Consider the following 21,421-nt stretch of genomic DNA (forward strand, 5'->3'; position numbering starts at 1 on the left):
AGCTAAAATGGATAGAATTATCATAAAACCGCCCGCATGTTATCAGAAATGAGCGGGCCACTGTAACTTGATAATGCCCTCATATTGCTTGAAGACGGGCCAATATCACGCCCATTGTTAGGTGACGTCATAGGATAGGGATAGGTGATGTCACGTTCAATAGTGACGTTATCGGGTTTGTCCTATGACGTTTCCATATTTGTAAACATGGTTCAGTGACATTCGTGTTGATTGCAGTAAATGTTTCAAAACCGATATTGTTGTTTCTTTCTATTTGATAACAAAGTCCATCCATTTTAGCTATAATGGTCTTTAATGGTCTTTTCAATGGTCTTTTCAACCGCCCTCCTTCATCAGGCAGTTAATGGAAGACCTCGGACTTCTGCAAATGATAATGCCCTGAAAAATAACGTTACCCTTTTAATAACAACTGCGCTGTCTTGGAACATAAACGTGAGGTAAACATTAATGAAAAACAACTTGCCTGGAGTACCTATAGGTATTACAAATTAATAAACATCATGGTTACCATATTGGGATGCTGAGAAGAACCAGCTACAGAAGCTCAACTTCATTAGGTGATATTAAACTTGATCGAGTGTGATATGGTGTTGAACAACCTCATTTGGGTAACATCCCTACTATACTTTGATTTAATGCTGTGAGGTGAGGGGAAATTAGATTTAACGTCACTTCCAAGATTATTGCTTTTATACAGCGATGAACTTGCATGTGTGTGCATGCATGTGTGCGTGTGTAGGTGCGTGCGCGCGTGCATGCTTGTACTAGGTCAGACTAATGCTGATTTATAGTGCTAGCTCACTGAGATACCATGCTGCAGTTTAACATGAATACCCCACTCAGACACAGTATACTGACTCCGAGCCAACCAGTCCTTGTTTCAGCCCCTTAATGCCGAGCGCCAGACAGGGTAACAACAAGTACCATCTTTGAATGTCTTTTGGTATGACGCGGCTGGGGATCGCACCCCACACCTTCCGCAATCCGGGCAGACACTCTACCACTAGACCACGGAGGCTTGTCATAGATGATGCAGTGAGCTGTCTTGATATTTGTTAGTTCTCATTGTTGGAACATTTGATACTAATGATGGGATATTTAAACAGACTGAGAGATCTGAGTGTGAAAATATTACTGACCAAGTCCTGGTAGGAAGTGAACCCTAGCCTTTCTGACTCTTCCTTGTGTACGAAACTTCTGTATAACTTAAATACCAATTTGCAACCTTCAATCATTCAAAAACACACATACCTTTTGTATAAGAAGTATTTAAAACTTTGATTGGCATTCTGGTGACACTGACCTTTTAAGAAAAAACAACATCATGAGTGAGTGGGTAAGGTTTTACCCCTGCTTTTAGCAATATTCCAGCAATATTATAGCGGGGGACACCAGAAATGGGCTTCACACATTGTACCCATGTGGGGAATGGAACCCGGGTCTTCAGCATGATGAGTGAACGCTTTAACCACTAGGCTACCCGACTACCTCGAACATATGATGAAATGTCACTTCTAATTAAATGACAATTAACAGTATTTCTTTCAATATGGTACACAATACAGGCAGAAATAGACAGCACAATTGACAAAAGCACCATGTTTATAAAATATCATTTTTGAATGTACATAATATCTTTTTTTCTTTCTTTTTTTTTTGCCAGCAGACTGTAAAACCATTTTAAACTGTCATTATTTCATGTCTGATCACTTTGAAAATACTCAATTCTGATCTAAACTCACATTATCGAAGACCTAGAAATCTGATAATGACAGATTGTCATCTCCTTCATGTGAACGAAATGAACAGCTGATCGTAGTAAACACATCTGCTAAACGATCTATAATCGCGAATATTCCTTCTCAAAGTCAACAATGACCAGAAATACAGAAATTTTAACATATATTGTACATAATACTGGAAGTTGGTAAAGATTGTGGAGTCCCTGAGACTATCAAGAAGAGTGAGTGAGTGAGTGAGTGAGTTGGGTTTAACGCCGCTTTTAACAGTATTCCAGTTATATCACGGCGTGTCAGCTTAATGTGGGAGAAAAGCCCGAAGTGATGCAGGTCTCAGACGTTTACCACTTTGGTGAAACCTACGAGCACGGGTATGATGCTGACAAACCTAGAAACATACTGGGGATTCGAACCCACAATCATAGGTTTCAGGCGTGCCCAAGGAACGCAACTCTGCACAGTGAACCGCGGCGCCTCAGACGACGGGCCACCCCTGCCCCCCACTATCATGAAGACGTTGATGACATCTACATTTACATCAACAATCTTGCAGCTGAAGCCAAGAGGCTTCACTCTGTGCGTGTAAGCCTCGGTGTAAGCTGTCTAGTTCCATGTTTCAATAAAACCAGGATGATGTCATTTGACACACATCACTGCTCATAGACACATAGTCTTCACTGACTGTATGGTGCAGGATTAAAATTCACCTCCAGGGACACTTTGAACTTTTTTTCACTTAAGAGAAATAAAACTTTAAACTACTATCCTTCATTTTCATATCATAAACTTAACATTGAATTTGTAAGGGTCAAAATTGTTAAGTTTTTATTTTCAAAGTTCAAAATTGCTTCATCACTGCAACTGATTCCAATACAAACCATGAAAATGTAAATTATACTCTTTGACTCAAGATAAATTTAAAAAAAAAGAAGATTTAAATTAAATTAAATGGCCCATTGCATTCATGATAAATCACATTATTTTAATGAAAGGTTAACTTTTTAGGTCTTAGAGTATGCATTCAAAAATATTATTAATATAAATGTCTTTAACATAGATACCTATACTATTTAATACTGTGAATAGAAGCATTACCACAGAATCATTCTTCCTCGTATTTTAGATAATTTCTATCTATAAAAAAAGTATTGTTATGTCTTGAACAACAAACACACATAAAAAAATAACAACACTTATTTCTCTTCATAACTACTTCAAAATTCTTGTATTTTTCATACTTTAAACACCATACAATACAAAGCAAGACTTCAAGTGACAACAAAGTCTAAAAAGTTTTTCTTAAAACCCAACAGTGATTTGTTATTGGCTTGGAAGCAATAAAACGTAAAAGACATTTTATTCCTTTTTTTCATCTTTTTTCCATTTCCCAGTCCAGGATCACCTGACTACGTTCCTCCGAGACCACAAACTAGCACACAAACCCTTCAAACTCCATCCTCACTGACAATGATGGACCCAAGCAAGGAACAAAGGAACCACTGAAGACAATGACAACTCAGGGCTGTCATCCGAACATCCTGTGGAATGATCCTCTGTATAGAGCTGGTCATCAAGTTGTTGTGTTTTTACCTCCTAATTGATATACCTCCGCACTGACGTTAGACGGAAGTACTTGCAATGTAGAAACGATAGGTATGCTAGAAAATTGGTTCAAAGCAATTACTTGCTGGAGGCAATAAAATTAGTCCTAATCATAGAAATTGCCAACATGACTGCGTCCAAGTGGTCAAGAATTGGACCAGTGAAGAGACTCCTTCGGTTGGAGTGACTTCCAAAGTTGTGTACGCTGACACAGATAGAGCAAAACAAAGCATTTCAAACCCTTTAAACACGGTCATTTCCTTGGTAAAGTGACTGACTTAAAAAAATGTATATATTGTATCGCCTACTTGGATTGCTTTGTAGATCTTTAATGACGTGCCAGAAATGCTGCAACCGATAGTTAAGCAGCTTCAAGATGAGGTTCTAATGACGAGGGAGAGGCTGCCGTCCCTTAGATCTGACAGCTGACACCAGCCCACGCTGTTATACTGAAATCAAGTGAACAAAATATAAGTTTATGGTAATGGTTTTTGCTTGTATGTCACAGACATGGGCACTGAAAAATATTCATAATCACAGAAGTGGAAGACGAACTAGTATGATGGTGGGGCAATAGATGCAGGTTTGGGATAGTAATACCTTTTTTATGAGATGGCATGCTTAAGATAATGGAATGAGTTGTCTGGCATGGTACGAAAAGTAAATGAGTGTTTGAATGCTTCAAGGGCTGGACCATAACTTGATGTGTTGGAGTGGGTGAGTGAGTGGGTTGGGTTTAATGCTGTTGCAGCCAGTATTTCTGTATCCTAACTTAGAGTGGCAGGAGTACCAAGAGTCACAACCTCAGGTCAAAGATATTAAGCACTAAAACATAGTACAGTTGTAGTAGTGAGTGAGTTGGGTTTAACGCCGCTTTTAACAGCATTCCAGTTATATCACGGATTGTCAGCTTAATGTAGGAGGAAAGCCAGAAGTGATGCAGGTCTCAGACGTTTACCACTACGGTGAAACTCACGAGCCTGGGTATGGTGCTGACAAACCTAGAAACATAATTGGGGCGAACCGGGATTTGGTTTTCTGGCGTGCCCAAGGGACACAACTCTGCACATGGCACCTTAGATGACTAGGCCGTCCTTGCCCCCACAGGTGTACTAAGATTATCACTTGGTATGATTGTTTGGTTTGGTTTGGTTTGGTTAACACCACACTCAGCAATATTCCAGCCATAGGATGGCAGTCTGTAAATAATCAAGTATGGACCAATTAATCCGGTGTTTGATATCATGAGCATCGATCGATGGGATCAATGACATGCTTAAACCAAGTCAGCGAGTCTGACCACCCGATCCTGTTCGTCGCCTCTTACGACAAGCATAGTCGCCTTTTACGGCAAGCATGGGTTGCTGAAGACCTATTCTACCCGGATCTTCATGGGTCTGGTATGATGGGTAAAGGTTAGTACAGGTGTAGTAAGATTATCACTTGGAATGATGGGTACATTTTGTTTGTTGTTTAATGCCGCACTCAGCTATGGTGAGTGAGTGAATGAGGTTTAACGCTTTTAACAGTATTCCAGTTATATCATGGCGTGTCAGCTTAATGTGGGAGGAAAGCCCAAAGTGATGCAGGTCTCAGACGTTTACCACTTCGGTAAAACCCACGAGCACGGGTATGGTGCTGACAAACCTAGAAACATAATTGGGGCAACCGGGATTCGAACCCACAATCATAGGTTTCTGGGGTGCCCAAGGGACGCAACTCTGCACAGCGAATCGCGGCGCCTCAGACGACTGGGCCACCCGTGCCCCTGCACTCAGCTATGATGGGTACATGTTAGTACAGTTCTAATAAGATTATCACTTGGTATGATGGGTCAAAATAAGATTTTTTTTCCAGGATATTGTCTGTCATGAAAGTAATTTAAACTATCAGTGATCATTCCCTACGTACCAAACATTATGTAATCTTGTACAGAAATGGAAGAATATGTTTACATCCTGTGTTAAAAAAGAGAGAAAAGAGGAGAGCACAAAGATCAAAGAAGAACTAAACTACATCATTAACAACCATTAATGTGTCATTGTGACATCATATGATCTCCGCCAGACGATGAAGTTCTCTTAATCTTGGCTTAGATGTCAGCCTAAAATGGTTGTAAACCGTATGTTTCGATATTTTCCGGGATGTTTGAGTGATTAGCTGCTTGGAAAGGTTTAAGGCTATACATCTATGAGTAACATCAAATACATCATGCATAGTTCATTGAACAAATAGTCTTATCTTCCTTATTTAAGGCCATAGGTCTTGCTGGCTGAATATCAAAGGTTGTGAGATGGGATTTTAACCAGCTAATATAACACACTGTGTCTTGTTAATGTCAGATTTGGTGGGGTCTTATGTCTAGCTGGTTAATGCTATGATAAATAGGTCATCAAATGTGAACCAACTTTTCTACAAAAAAATTCAGTTAAACAAAAGTCTGTGCCTGTTTCTTAATGGCACCCTCAGCAGAATTCCAGCATCATGACAGCAGCCTGTAAATAATTGAGTCTGGACGAGGCAATCCAGTGACTGATATTATGAGCAACATTCAACACTGTTTGGGTACGGTGATACACAATCGTAGCTGACAGTTTAAATTACTGTCATTACAGAAAATATTCTGAAAAACAAATGATAATCTTATTTTCACCCATCATACCAAGTCATAATCTTAGTACACCTGTACTAACCTTTACCCATCATACCAAGTGATAATCTTACTACACCTGTACCAACCTTTACCCATCATACCAAGTGATAATCTTACTACACCTGTACCAACCTTTACCCATCATACCAAGTCATAATCTTACTACACCTGTACTAACCTTTACCCATCATACCAAGTCATAATCTTAGTGCACCTGTACAAACTTTTACCCATCATACCAAGTGATAATCTTACTACACCTGTACCAACCTTTACCCATCATACCAAGTGATAATCTTATTACACCTGTACCAACCTTTACCCATCATACCAAGTGATAATCTTAGTGCACCTGTACAAACTTTTACCCATCATACCAAGTGATAATCTTACTACACCTGTACCAACCTTTACCCATCATACCAAGTGATAATCTTAGTGCACCTGTACAAACTTTTACCCATCATACCAAGTGATAATCTTACTACACCTGTACCAACCTTTACCCATCATACCAAGTGATAATCTTACTACACCTGTACCAACCTTTACCCATCATACCAAGTGATAATCTTACTACACCTGTACCAACCTTTACCCATCATACCAAGTGATAATCTTACTACACCTATACCAACCTTTACCCATCATACCAAGTGATAATCTTACTACACCTGTACCAACCTTTACCCATCATACCAAGTCATAATCTTACTACACCTGTACTAACCTTTACTCATCATACCAAGTGATAATCTTACTACACCTGTACCAACCTTTACCCATCATACCAAGTGATAATCTTACTACACCTGTACCAACCTTTACCCATCATTCCAAGTGATAATCTTACTAGAACTGTACTAACATGTACCCATCATAGCTGAGTGCGGCATTAAACAACAAACAAGATGTACCCATCATACCAAGTGATAATCTTACTACACCTGTACCAACCTTTACCCATCATACCAAGTGATAATCTTAGTGCACCTGTACAAACCTTTACTCATCATACCAAGTGATAATCTTACTACACCTGTACCAACCTTTACCCATCATACCAAGTGATAATCTTACTACACCTGTACCAACCTTTACCCATCATACCAAGTGATAATCTTACTACACCTGTACCAACCTTTACCCATCATACCAAGTGATAATCTTACTACACCTGTACCAACCTTTACCCATCATACCAAGTGATAATCTTACTACACCTGTACCAACCTTTACCCATCATACCAAGTGATAATCTTACTACACCTGTACCAACCTTTACCTATCATACCAAGTGATAATCTTACTACATCTGTACAAACTTTTACCCATCATACCAAGTGATAATCTTACTACACCTGTACCAACCTTTACCCATCATACCAAGTGATAATCTTACTACACCTGTACCAACCTTTACCCATCATACCAAGTGATAATCTTAGTGCACCTGTACAAACTTTTACCCATCATACCAAGTGATAATCTTACTACACCTGTACCAACCTTTACCCATCATACCAAGTGATAATCTTAGTGCACCTGTACAAACTTTTACCCATCATACCAAGTGATAATCTTACTACACCTGTACCAACCTTTACCCATCATACCAAGTGATAATCTTACTACACCTGTACCAACCTTTACCCATCATACCAAGTCATAATCTTACTACACCTGTACCAACCTTTACCCATCATACCAAGTGATAATCTTACTACACCTATACCAACCTTTACCCATCATACCAAGTGATAATCTTACTACACCTGTACCAACCTTTACCCATCATACCAAGTCATAATCTTACTACACCTGTACTAACCTTTACTCATCATACCAAGTGATAATCTTACTACACCTGTACCAACCTTTACCCATCATACCAAGTGATAATCTTACTACACCTGTACCAACCTTTACCCATCATTCCAAGTGATAATCTTACTAGAACTGTACTAACATGTACCCATCATAGCTGAGTGCAGCATTAAACAACAAACAAGATGTACCCATCATACCAAGTGATAATCTTACTACACCTGTACCAACCTTTACCCATCATACCAAGTGATAATCTTAGTGCACCTGTACAAACCTTTACTCATCATACCAAGTGATAATCTTACTACACCTGTACTAACCTTTACTCATCATACCAAGTGATAATCTTACTACACCTGTACCAACCTTTACCCATCATACCAAGTGATAATCTTACTACACCTGTACCAACCTTTACCCATCATACCAAGTGATAATCTTACTACACCTGTACCAACCTTTACCCATCATACCAAGTGATAATCTTACTACACCTGTACCAACCTTTACTCATCATACCAAGTGATAATCTTACTACACCTGTACCAACCTTTACCCATCATACCAAGTGATAATCTTACTACACCTGTACCAACCTTTACCCATCATACCAAGTGATAATCTTACTACACCTGTACCAACCTTTACCTATCATACCAAGTGATAATCTTACTACATCTGTACCAACCTTTACCCATCATACCAAGTGATAATCTTAGTGCACCTGTACAAACTTTTACAAAATACTATTTGACCATCATCAAGTAAAAAGTTGGTTGTTTGGTTAACCATAGAAACCCTATCAAACTCCAGCAAATTGTAAACACAAGTAAAATAGAAATTCATAAAATATGCCATTATAACAATTTCATGCCAACAGCTAACTTTAAGCATCAAAGAATCCTTTACAAGAAGCAATTCAATCTAAGGACGATGTGCAGAAGTAGAATCTCGAGGCAGCTGATGACTCTAAAATCAGCCCTCTTCTGCTTCGATATATCCTTCTTGAGAAACGCTTGAGTTAGGAGCTTGGTCATCGAGCCTATTTGACCTTAATTTCCTTCACACAAGTCTGACATGTAACTGTTGTGTTTTCTGACACAATCTCAACAAGTATAGGTGAAAGCCTAATGTAGAAATGCTGTCTCATTATGGAGACACACTGCAAATACTTAAAGAGAATATTTTACATTTTTGTTCTTGTTCCTTCAGTAGTGGGTGTTACTTGCTTTTGAAGCTGTTCCTCCTCTGGAGTGTATAATAAAATCTGGAATTATTGTACAACTATGAATACAATCTGTGGAATGCAAGTCTGTGTGGAATTTCAGAAGAACGTTATCTCAGAAATAATTATTATGAGCATCTGAAGGACAGTGAGTTTAGTAAAGACCATTTTGAGCAATATTCCAGCATCATCATTGTTTGGGGACACCACAATCAGCTTCAAAATTTTACCTATGTAGGGAATCAAACCTAGGCCTTCGGTGTCACATGTGAATGCTTTAACTATGAGGCTACCAAACCACTACGGAGAAGGGATGACTTCTGGAAATGTTTCACTGGGATAGATTTGAGCCAAGGGCAATCTTCCCGAGGGAAGAGCGTCCACTAGCCTTTTTATCAAAGTCTTGTTGCCACCCTTGCCAAATCAAGCCCACTTTCCTGTGTTAAATATGATTGGACTAGCACATATATTGATAGTCCAATTAGAGAAGGTTTCACAAAATCAACGACCAACATCCGCAACTGTACACCTTCGTATGAAAGAGATTTACCATTGCCTGTTGACACAAATATGTTTTTTTTTATCTTTTAAAACCCCAAATGATTGCCTATGTTTTTGTGTCAGGGATGAAATCGCAAATGTTTTCATTATCTTATCGACTAGATCATTGCCTATGGTAGTCACAATCTTTGTGAAGCTATACGAGATAAGAACAGTGATCTGATTGGATATCGTGTTTTCATTATAAGGGGCACAACTTGTGATCTACACAAGGTGGCACAGGGTCGAGCCAAGAAAAGTGCCCTTGATGGTAGACACTAGGCTTTGATATAAGTTAGTGGACACACTTGCCTTGGGAAGACGAAGGTCAGTGGGATTCTATATTCTCACAAGAATTATCCCAGCTGAATGGTAAACGTTCATAGCTGGCATTAAAGAGAAAAAAACAAAAAAACATATGAGGTTGCTGATATGAATATATCTGTTCACAATCCGGTAATTTTATTTTCATTTAGTAAATATAACGTCAATCATTTTAGTGATATATTTTATGGTTCTCCTCAGAATAACATTTTTATTAGAAGTACTTGAGTTCTTTCATAAGGTATGGATATTAACGCCTATATCAATTATTGGCAGAAATTGGACAGAATATGGCCACAGATTTCCTAAACGGTAGACGACATGACATGGCTTCTATGACGCTCCTGAAAAATACCATGAATAATGTATCTTGTTATGAAGAGTTGCCACTCGAGAATAGGCACATGCCATCATAGGCACATGCAATCCTTATTTTGGCAGAAGTGAAAATATTTTAAATAGTTGAGCATCTTGTTGACACAACTGTGTCGAGGGTTAAGCAGTCTAAGCACACCTGGCTTTTCTCTCCCGTCCAGTTGTTGTTGGTGCTCAGCTTCAGTGCCCAAACTACCAGTAGCCTCCTAAGAAGCAATAAAACCAAGCATCTTAATGCAATCTGAGTTTACACTCCTCTGTCATCAGGCAGTGCTTCTCGCCAATGAAACTTGTCGCTCACTTCATCTTGAAACTGGTCATACAAGGACCTAAGAATTGTATGGCCTAAGAATTTGTTCAAATTGTCCTACACCTATTCCTAGCAAGAGTTTTTGTGTTGATGGAGAAATCTGTTTGCTTCATGATGAGGAAAGACTTTAGCGCAGTGTTGGTTTAATGGCTACAGGAAGCTGCTCCAATAGTGTATTGTCACAGGTTCCTGTAGTCATATAGAAAGATAAATTCTTTTAACTGTATTCCAGTTATATCACGGTGCATTTGCTTCATGTGGGGGGAAAGCCCGAATTGATGCAGGTCTCAGACGTTTACCACTTTGGTGAAAACCACGGGTATGGTGCTGACAAACCTAGGAATATAATTGCGAGAACAGGGATTTGAACCCACAATCAGAAATTTCTGTCGTGCGCAAGGGATGCAACCCTGCAGAGCAAATTATGACACCTTGGACAATAGAAAGTGCGATGTGACGATGACAACAAGGGTCAATGAAAATTTAGCCACAGCCTGTTTGCATTTGTCACAGCACTCAGCAATATTCCAGCTATATGACGACAGTCTGTAAATAATCCAGTCTGGACCAGTCAATCCAGTGATTGACATCATGAGCATCAATCCACACAAATGGAATACAATGACATGCATCAACCAAGTGCGAGAGCCTGACCATCCGATACAATTTAGTTGCCTCTTAGGTCAAGCATAGTCGCCTTTTATGGCTAGAATGGGTTGCTGAAGACCTATTCTACCCCGGATCTTCACGGGACCATTTGTTATGCATGGACTTTGGACATCGTACATGTACCATATTTCCCACACAAATTCCACCATAAGTTCACTCTGCCTTCCTCAGATGGAAACAATTCTAATGACGTCATGCTATTGTTCTTGCAGTTGATTACTGGCCATTCTAAACATGTATTTCAGCCAAACTGACACAACTGGAGGTCTTTATGCAAAACTAGAGAGAAATTATACATCAACCATAACATGGTTTAAGTCAGAGAAATCTCGAACTTTTTCATTCAAGTGTTTTCTCCATTACGTGAACCATTATGATGATATCGTTGTGGCAGTTGATTCCAAAACCAGATATTCACAGGCCATTCTGAACATGCAGTTTAACAGGTGAGGTGAAATGGGGTTTTACGTCGATCCAAGATTATTGCACTTATATAGCGACGTGCATGCACGTGTATGTGTGTGTGTGTGGCTGCTTGTACTAGTCCGGACTGATGCCGATGTATGATGCTAGCTCACTGAGATACCATGCCGCAGTTTTAACATGAATTCCTCACTCAGACACAATATACTGACTCCGAGCCGACCAGTCCTTGTTTTAGCCCCTTAATGACGAGTGCCAGACAGGGTAACAACAAGTACCATCTTTTAATGTCTTTTGGTATGACGCGGCTGGGGATCGAACCCGGCGCTTCCGCTCTCCGGGCGGACGCTCACTTCAAGAAGACCCACAAGCACGAGTATGGTGCTGACAAGCCTGGAACCATTTTCTGGCACTCCCAGGTGAAGCAAGACTTCATAGCACATTATGGCACCTTAGACAACTGGGCCATCCCCTTCCATTTGTGAAAGAAGACATTTGTGGATCACCATGAACTGCTAAATTAATCTGCATCATAAAATTTAAGTTAAGAATATCAAAGCCAGTTCTTAATGACTGATTAACCAACCCAACTTGCAAGGACTGCCAATTGACATAGTTCCCTCTCAATAGGCCCATTCACTTCATCCCAAACGCGCATTAGATCAGCAAAAGACCCTGACGAAACCATTGGAGGTTTAATGGTACAGCAACTACTTGGAACAGGAGGAACGAAATAACAACCACACATCCGTCAACAAAACAGATCAAAACACCTTACAGATGGTAACGCATGGCCAGATTGATTCAAGATTCCTTCTCAGTGCCAAACGTCACGTCTTTTTAACAAACAACAGCTTCCCTGGCCAAAGCATTTTCTCCAATTCTGACTATTCTGTGAAGCCAAATGACTCAAGCCGTGTTCCAATAGAAATCAAGGGAAACCTCGTAAATGACAACAGTCTCTCTGAAAGTGACTCCATTACAGATTTCCAAATTACATGGGCCACACGCTTTTCATCAGATTAGAAGTTTTGTAGTGTTCTTACATCAAAAGTCAATGACAGGAAAACCTTTGATAAGCATATGTCAATGGACTTGCTCTTTCCCTTAGCAGCGGCTTAGATCTTTAACTTGATACAGTGCTTCAGACATTTGCTCGAGAAGAAATTTCAACATTGCCTGATTTCTCCGCAAATCTAAGCCCTGTTTCAAAGCGAGGCTTTTTGTCAAATTACAGAAATTATTGAGGAATTATTTCAAGTCGCCACATGATAGGAGTGCGCACTTCATGTCAGAAGAAAACATGTGAAATGCGAAAATTAAACTTGTGGGTTTTATATAATTTGTCAGATATTCAATTTGGAAGGTTTTCAGGGTTTTCACATCTTGTAAAACTGATTTTCTTGTAAAACCTCTAATGGTGCTCTAACTAATGGGTCTTCTTTGATTGGAGGAATTTATCACTTGCAAGACACGATTTTCAACAATATTTTATGGACTTCCTTTTTCAAACAATCACAATTAAAGGAAATATCTGAAGTGTGTGCTTCAATAAGTGTTATAAACATGTCTCCAATTAACAGATTATCTTCACAAAAAATATCATAGGGCACTGTAGCTCACCTTAATTGTTAGTTGTTTCAGACAAATTAATTTTACCATTATCAACCATGACAATTGACCAAACTTTGGGGAATGCCAAATCATGATTTTGATAAAATTTCCTCGATTTTACCTTCATATTCTTACACAAGTAAGACTTATTGCTTGACAACATCAAATATTGATTCTATCATTTTTTGTCAACAGACTATGATTTTTGCTGGTTTCCTGGGGGTTCTTAACTGAGAAAATATCAGAAGAAAGTCATGAATGAGACAAGACACACAAAATGATTTCCATTCCACCATATGTTCAGGTGAACAATTGACTTGCCTTTGCATGTACTTGTGACGTGTTTTACTGATGGGGCAGGATATGCTGACCTATTCCTGAACACCAGTTATCATCACTATTTGACAGTGATTCAAAATCACATGCTTATGATATACAGTGATCGCTCGCTATTGCGCTCTTCGATAAAGCGCTACTTCAGTTACTACGCGCGGTAACGCATGGCTCCCAAAATTTATGTACACTTTTATTACTGATAGTTTTACACAGACATAATTGTATTGTTGTTCGTTGTTCATTTGCACATAACGCTTCTCATTGCATAATCAACCGTTTATCGCTGAATGGAGTTCTAATAATCTGTTTGAAAACATCTGCGGCAAGTCCCGGAAATACGATTGTTCAACTAGTTAACTTTTCACACTATCGACCTTTGATCTTAGAAGCGCATGCATGCAATAAAAGAGAACCACAAGCGAAGTTTATATTCTTAATTAGTGGGCAATCCAATTTGAGGCGACACTGTCACACACATGTAGTTGCTGTCACAACACGGCGGTCATTCATTTCGTAATCGCGCTTTCGTAACATCGCCTGGTTTTTTCCGTAGTTATAACAAGCGATTTCATTGGATTAAAATTTGTTTCTAATGACGCTTTCTTGCCGAAATCTACTACACGTTTCGTGATTGATCAATTTTGAGCACGTGACCTCAGGCAGCCAATCAAATTATAGCTGTGATACCAAGCTCGTGTTTGATAAATTTCAGAAGTTGGCGAAAGATTTTTTGTTAAATCCTGTTAATGTGAACGTTTTAAGCAGGAAATCACGATATATATTAAAAATATGGAACTTCGCGAATGTATCGTGCTAGGTTACGAGCTGTGACAAAGATTTTTCATGCATATATTTTTGCATTAAACATTGTGTCCGAGCCGAGAATTCAAGGCGACGAAAGCCGAGATGTCATTTGACTAACATTACACGCGATCGAACGAAACGATGGAAATAATAACTTAGATGTAAGTTTGATTACTTTTAGATATATTTTTGTTGATTTTATTTATCACTTTGTATAATATATTTAAAGATTTGTTTAAAACGTCTTTATTTTGCTCTTTGATGTGGACCCGTTGTCGAAATGTGTGTCCGAGAATTTTATTTTCAATAACATCGCGGGAAATAGTGAATAATTTTTAATTTATCGATTAAAAATGATAAATTGAAATGGAATACGTATTTCAGACATTGTGAAATGTGACAGATTTAATAAATGAATGATATTACAGGTAGATCTAGGTCCATAAAAATATATACTATTTTGATGTGACGTGAGATAAACACATATTGATGATTTGAGATTTTCCGAGCGCGCGCCTCGGCCTCGGTTAAACGGCTCATCGTCTATAACGCCCACCAATTATTTGGACCCCATTGGTAGCGTTATAGCGAGCGATCACTGTAGTCGGAATCGTACAATGGACAGGTTTCTTATGATTGTGTAAATTGTTTTGACACTTTTATATACAATTTGAGAACATAACCTACTACCCCTGAAGGGGCGGTCGGGTAACCTAGTGGTTAAAGCGTTCGCTCGTTATGCCCCAAACCCGTGACATCATCATCGTGATATTGCTGGAATATTGCTAAAAGCGGCGTAAAACCATACTCACTGTCACTCACTCACTCACTCACTCACTCATTCACTATCCCTGAAGATCCATGTTCCTATTGGTCTTCAGCAACCCATTTTGGTCTTAAGAGGTCACTAACCCTGATTTGGTCCATGTAATCATGCATGTAGATCGATTCTCATGTCAATCACTGGCTTGTCTGGTCCAGACACAATTATTTTCTGACCTATAACCATCATGCAACTGAATTACTGCTGAGTGTGGTGTTTATCAACAAACAAACAAACAAACAAACAAACAAACAAACATTAGTGACATACAAACTTGATATTTGCATGTGCAATTGACTTGCCTTTGCATGTGTTTGTTGATGGAGTGACCGGTTGAGCAACATATGCGCACCTTTTTGTGCATTCCTATTTCATAGTGATTCATAAACACATGCTCATGATATTGTCAGAATGGTACAATGAACATAGCTTTTACAAGAGATTTCTTATGAATATGGAAAGGGTTTTGTTGCTTTTATACATCTTCTAAGTCATTGTGCTGGCTACCACAACCAAAAGGAGTGAGGAAGTGAGTTCAGTTTTACGCTGCTTTTAGCAATATTCCAGCAATCTCACGGCGGGGGACACCAGAAATTGGCTTCACGCATGGATGCCCCATCACTTCCACATGTGTACTGGGAATTAATATAGGTAAAACAACGACATATTCATTAAATTTTCCATTCATATGCAGCATGTGTATTCATGGCATGAAGATCCGGGGTAGAATAGGTCTTCAGCAATCCATGCTTGCCGTAAGAGGCGCCTATGCTTGTTGTAAGAGGCGACTAATGGGTTCAAGTGGTCAGACTTGCTGACTTGGTCATTGTATCCCAATAAAACATGAATGATTTGTTTGTTTATTTGTTTGTTTGGTGTTTAACGCCGCACTCAGCAATATTCCAGCTATATGATGATGGTTTGTGAATAATTGCATCTGGACCAGACAATCCAGTGATTGACATCATGAGCTTCGATCTACGCAATTGGGATACAATGACATGCATCAACCACCCAACCACTTCGTGGCATCTTACGACAAGCATTGTCGTCTCTTACCGCAAGCATGTGTTGCTGAAGACCTATTCTCTACCCGAATCTTCACATGGCATATATGACATATGAAAATATATATAAAATAAATCGATGTTTTTTGTATCTGTTTGTTCTATCCATGTTCTGCTCAATATGAAAATAATCATAAATATAACCTGACAACCATGTGCAATCTACAGGAGCGACACGCATTCCAACACAGGCCAAATCAAGAAAAACATGTCAAGACTTCTCCTTGTCCCTCAACGCCACTCCAAGATCTCCGCCATCTCTGTGGCAATGCAGTTGTAAATTGTGAATTAATTTCTATTTCCTCAATAGAAGGAGGATGAGAGTGGGAAGGGGAATCCACACAAAACCTATTGAAATTCATAAGATTGTACCTCAGATCTTGAAGGGAAATAATTATCCCGTTGCCAAGGGTTCCAGTGATCAATTGAGTTGTCAATCAGGGAGTCTCTCCCTCGCAGTCAATAGACCCAGGATATGTCTGCTTTGTCATAAGTTGCAGTCTCAGTACAGTTTCTCTTCAACATTTCCACAGGCAAGGATCAAATGAAAATCACCAACCCATCATGTAACAGGGATCCAAAAATCAAATCATAATTAATTGTCAATCAAGTTTGGCAGTTCAATTATCAAGACGTATTTTCACAAAGTGCTACACTATCCATGTTTATGGTACGGGCCTTATGTAATCATGGCACTTAACGGACTTTATCAGATCTGATATTGTTACCCCCATTATGGAAATTATATCCTAATTTCAGTTATCAAATTAAGAGTGAGTGAGTTGGGTGTAATTCCGATTTTAACAGTATTCCAGTTATCTCGCTGCGTGTCAGCTTAATGTGGGAGAAAGCCTGAAGTGATGCAGGTCTCAAACGTTTACCACTTCGGTGAAACCCACGAGCACGGGTATGGTGCTAGAACCGAGATTCGAACCCACGATCATAGGTTTCTGCACAGCGAATCGCGGTGCTTTAGATGACTGGGCCACCCGTGCCCCTACTGTAGTTAAGTAAATTCTTATAAATATATGAGTCAATAACACTTCACAGACTGCTAACTTAACCAGTAACACAGAAATGTAGATAACAATACAAAGACAGTGAAATCGCTCAGCATAGTAATGAAACCCAAGTCCTGTCCACCCAATTATCAGCCAATGAGGAAACAGTAAACTGCTAGTTTTTTCCCTTCCTGATAGGGAAAGAACACTCGACTGTCACAACATCACTTCCATCTCTCAACACATCATCAACATGATCTTCATGCATCTCTCAACACATCATCAACATGATCTTCATCCATCTCTCAACACATCATCAACATGATCTTCATCCATCTCTCAACACATCATCAACATGATCTTCATCCATCTCTCAACACATCAACATGATCTAGATCCATCTCTCAACACATCATCAACATGATCTTCATCCATCTCTTAACACATCATCAACATGATCTTCATCCATCTCTCAACACATCATCAACATGATCTTCATCCATCTCTCAACACATCATCAACATGATCTTCATCCATCTCTCAACACATCATCAACATGATCTTCATCCATCTCTTAACACATCATCAACATGATCTTCATCCATCTCTCAACACATCATCAACATGATCTTCATCCAACTCTCAACACATCATCAACATGATCTAGATCCATCTCTCAACACATCATCAACATGATCTTCATCCATCTCTCAACACATCATCAACATGATCTTCATCCATCTCTCAACACATCATCAACATGATCTTCATCCATCTCTCAACACATCATCAACATGATCTTCATCCATCTCTCAACACATCATCAACATGATCTTCATCCATCTCTCAACACATCATCAACATGATCTTCATCCATCTCTCAACACATCATCAACATGATCTTCATACATCTCTCAACACATCAACATGATCTTCATCCATCTCTCAACACATCATCAACATGATCTTCATCCATCTCTCAACACATCATCAACATGATCTTCATCCATCTCTCAACACATCATCAACATGATCTTCATCCATCTCTCAACACATCATCAACATGATCTTCATCCATCTCTCAACACATCATCAACATGATCTTCATCCATCTCTCAACACATCATCAACATGATCTAGATCCATCTCTCAACACATCATCAACATGATCTTCATCCATCTCTCAACACATCATCAACATGATCTTCATCCATCTCTCAACACTTCAACAACATGATCTTCATCCATCTCTCAACACATCATCAACATGATCTTCATCCATCTCTCAACTCATCATCAACATGATCTTCATCCATCTCTCAACACATCATCAACATGATCTTCATCCATCTCTCAACACATCATCAACATGATCTTCATGCATCTCTCAACAAGTAGAAGAAAGAAGAAGAAAAAGAAGGAGGAGGAGGAGGGAGGAAGTAGGAGAAGAAGAAGGGGAAGGAAGAGGAGTAGAAGAAGGGGAAGGAAGAGGAAGAGTAGAATTAGAAGGAAGAAAAGAAGGAGGAGAAGGGTGAGGATGAAGAGAAGTAGGAAAATAATAGGAGAGAAGTAGGATGAAGAAGAGGAGTAGTAGAAGGAGGCGATTGAAGAGAAGTAGGAAGAAGAGGAGGAATAGAAAAAGGAGAAGGTGAGGTGAGGTGAAATGGGGTTTAACGTCGCGTCCAAGATTATTGCACTTATATAGCGACGTGCATGTACGTGTCTGTGTTTGTGTGGCTGCTTGTACTAGTCCGGACTGATGCCGATTTATAGTGCTAGCACACTGAGATACCATGCCGCAGTTTAACATGAATACCCCACTCAGACACAGTATACTGACTCCGAGCCGACCAGTCCTTGTTTTAGCCCCTTCATGTCGAGCGCCAGACAGGGTAACAACAAGTACCATCTTTTAACGTCTTTTGGTATGACGCGGTCGGGGATCGAACCCCGGACCTTCCGCTCTCCGGGCGGACGCTCTACCACTAGACCACGGAGGCGGTAAAAAGGAGAAGGAAGAAGAGTAGTAGAAGAAGGAGAAGAAGAAGGAAGAAGAGGTATAGAAGGGGCTTGTCACAACATGATCTTCATCCATCTCTCAACACATCATCAACATGATCTTCATCCATCTTTAACATCATGAACAAGACAGACAGGTTGCAACATGCAGTTGGGTGCAGTGGTTAATAAGACTGTCATTTGGTGTATATTATAAGGAGAAGAAAAAAACAAGAAGGGGGAGAAGGAGTGAGAAAGTAGGTGTAAAAGGAGGGGAAGAAGGAAGAGTAGAAGAATTAGAAGCAGGAGTAGAAGAAGGAATAGGATGAGGAGTAGAAGAGGAGAGAAGAGGTAGGAGGAAGAGTAGGGAGGAGTAGAAGAAGGAAGAGGGGAGTAGGAGAAGAGGGGAGTAGAAGAAGGAAAAGGAGAAGGAAGAGGAGCAGTAGTAGAAGAAGTAGAAGGAAAAGGTGAAGAAGTAGAATAGGAGGAGTAACAGAAGGAGAAGAAGGGGAAAGGAGAAGTAGAAAAAGAGTAGAAGGAAGAGAAGTAGTAGAAGAAGAAGCAGAAGGAAAAGGTGAAGAAGTAGAATAGGAGGAGTAACAGAAGAAGAAGAATGGGGAAAGGAGAAGTAGAAAAAGAGTAGAAGGAAGAACAAAGTAGAAGTAGAAGAAGGAGGAGAAGAAGAAGAAGGAGAAGAAGTACATTTGTTATGCGCTTAACTCCATACCTAGATAAATGCTCACAGTGCTACATAAAATAGGGGAAGATTCTGCTGATACACGACCTCAGATACAAGATAAATAGACATATTCCTCCACTGTTGTCCGACAAAATGATAAAAATAACCAGCTCGGAAACCTGGAACCATTGTTCATATGACCTTCATCAACAAGACATGTCTATCACACACATCACACAAAATAATCAGTTCACTAATAAAGAGTCACTTAGCTATGAAGTGCCCAATTACAGTATAGGTCAAGATGTTATAATGGTCAAATAGCTAACTAGAAAGTAATTTTACCCGTAAAAACATATGTCTCCCCCCACTCCCCTAACCCCCATTCATTCGTTTACTTCACGTTAAACCCCATCTCTTCATTCCCACCCTCCATTACTAAATAACAGAGATAAAAATAGAACTCCTAGAAATTTCAAACAACTAATGGGCACCACTTCAGTGCTGGGTTAATGTGTATACAAAGTTTCGCGAAAAAATATTAAACGGTTTCTGAGTTATGGTCAGGAAACAAAGCTTACCCCCATTCAGAGCCTATGTTCAACTTATCTCCATGGAAACGAGAAAAAATAAAAATGTCAAAAATCTCTAAATAGCAAAAGGCACCACTTCAGTGCTGGGTTAATGTGCATACAAAGTTTCGCGAAAAAATATTAAACGGTTTCCAAGTTATGGTCAGGAAACCAAGCTTACCCTCATTCAGAGTCTATGTTCAAGTTATCTCCATGGAAACGAGAAAAAATAAAAATGTCAAAAATCTCTAAATAGCAAAAGGCACCACTTCAGTGCTGGGTTAATGTGTATGCAAAGTTTCGCGAAAAAATATTAAACGGTTTCTGAGTTATGGTCAGGAAACAAAGCTTACCCCCATTCAGAGCCTATGTTCAACTTATCTCCATGGAAACCAGAAAAAATAAAAATGTCAAAAATCTCTAAATAGCAAAAGGCACCACTTCAGTGCTGGGTTAATGTGTATACAAAGTTTCGCGAAAAAATATTAAACGGTTTCTGAGTTATGGTCAGGAAACCAAGCTTACCCTCATTCAGAGTCTATGTTCAAGTTATCTCCATGGAAACGAGAAAAAATAAAAATGTCAAAAATCTCTAAATAGCAAAAGGCACCACTTCAGTGCTGGGTTAATGTGTATGCAAAGTTTCGCGAAAAAATATTAAACAGTTTCTGAGTTATGGTCAGGAAACAAAGCTTACCCCCATTCAGAGTCTATGTTCAAGTTATCTCCATGGAAACCAGAAAAAATAAAAATGTCAAAAATCTCTAAATAGCAAAAGGCACAACTTCAGTGCTGGGTTAATGTGTACACAAAGTT

At 39.3% G+C, this 21,421-nt stretch overlaps 1 pseudogene; it reads right to left on the reverse strand.

The window, feature by feature from the left end:
• Window positions 1–3,733: 3,733 nt before the first annotated feature.
• LOC139444812 (uncharacterized) overlaps window positions 3,734–21,421 on the reverse strand; it is a 174,921-nt pseudogene continuing 157,233 nt past the window's right edge.

Source organism: Haliotis cracherodii, unplaced genomic scaffold (assembly GCF_022045235.1).
Source record: "Haliotis cracherodii isolate W230 unplaced genomic scaffold, xgHalCrac1.p SCAF_6, whole genome shotgun sequence".
Taxonomy (NCBI): domain Eukaryota; kingdom Metazoa; phylum Mollusca; class Gastropoda; order Lepetellida; family Haliotidae; genus Haliotis; species Haliotis cracherodii.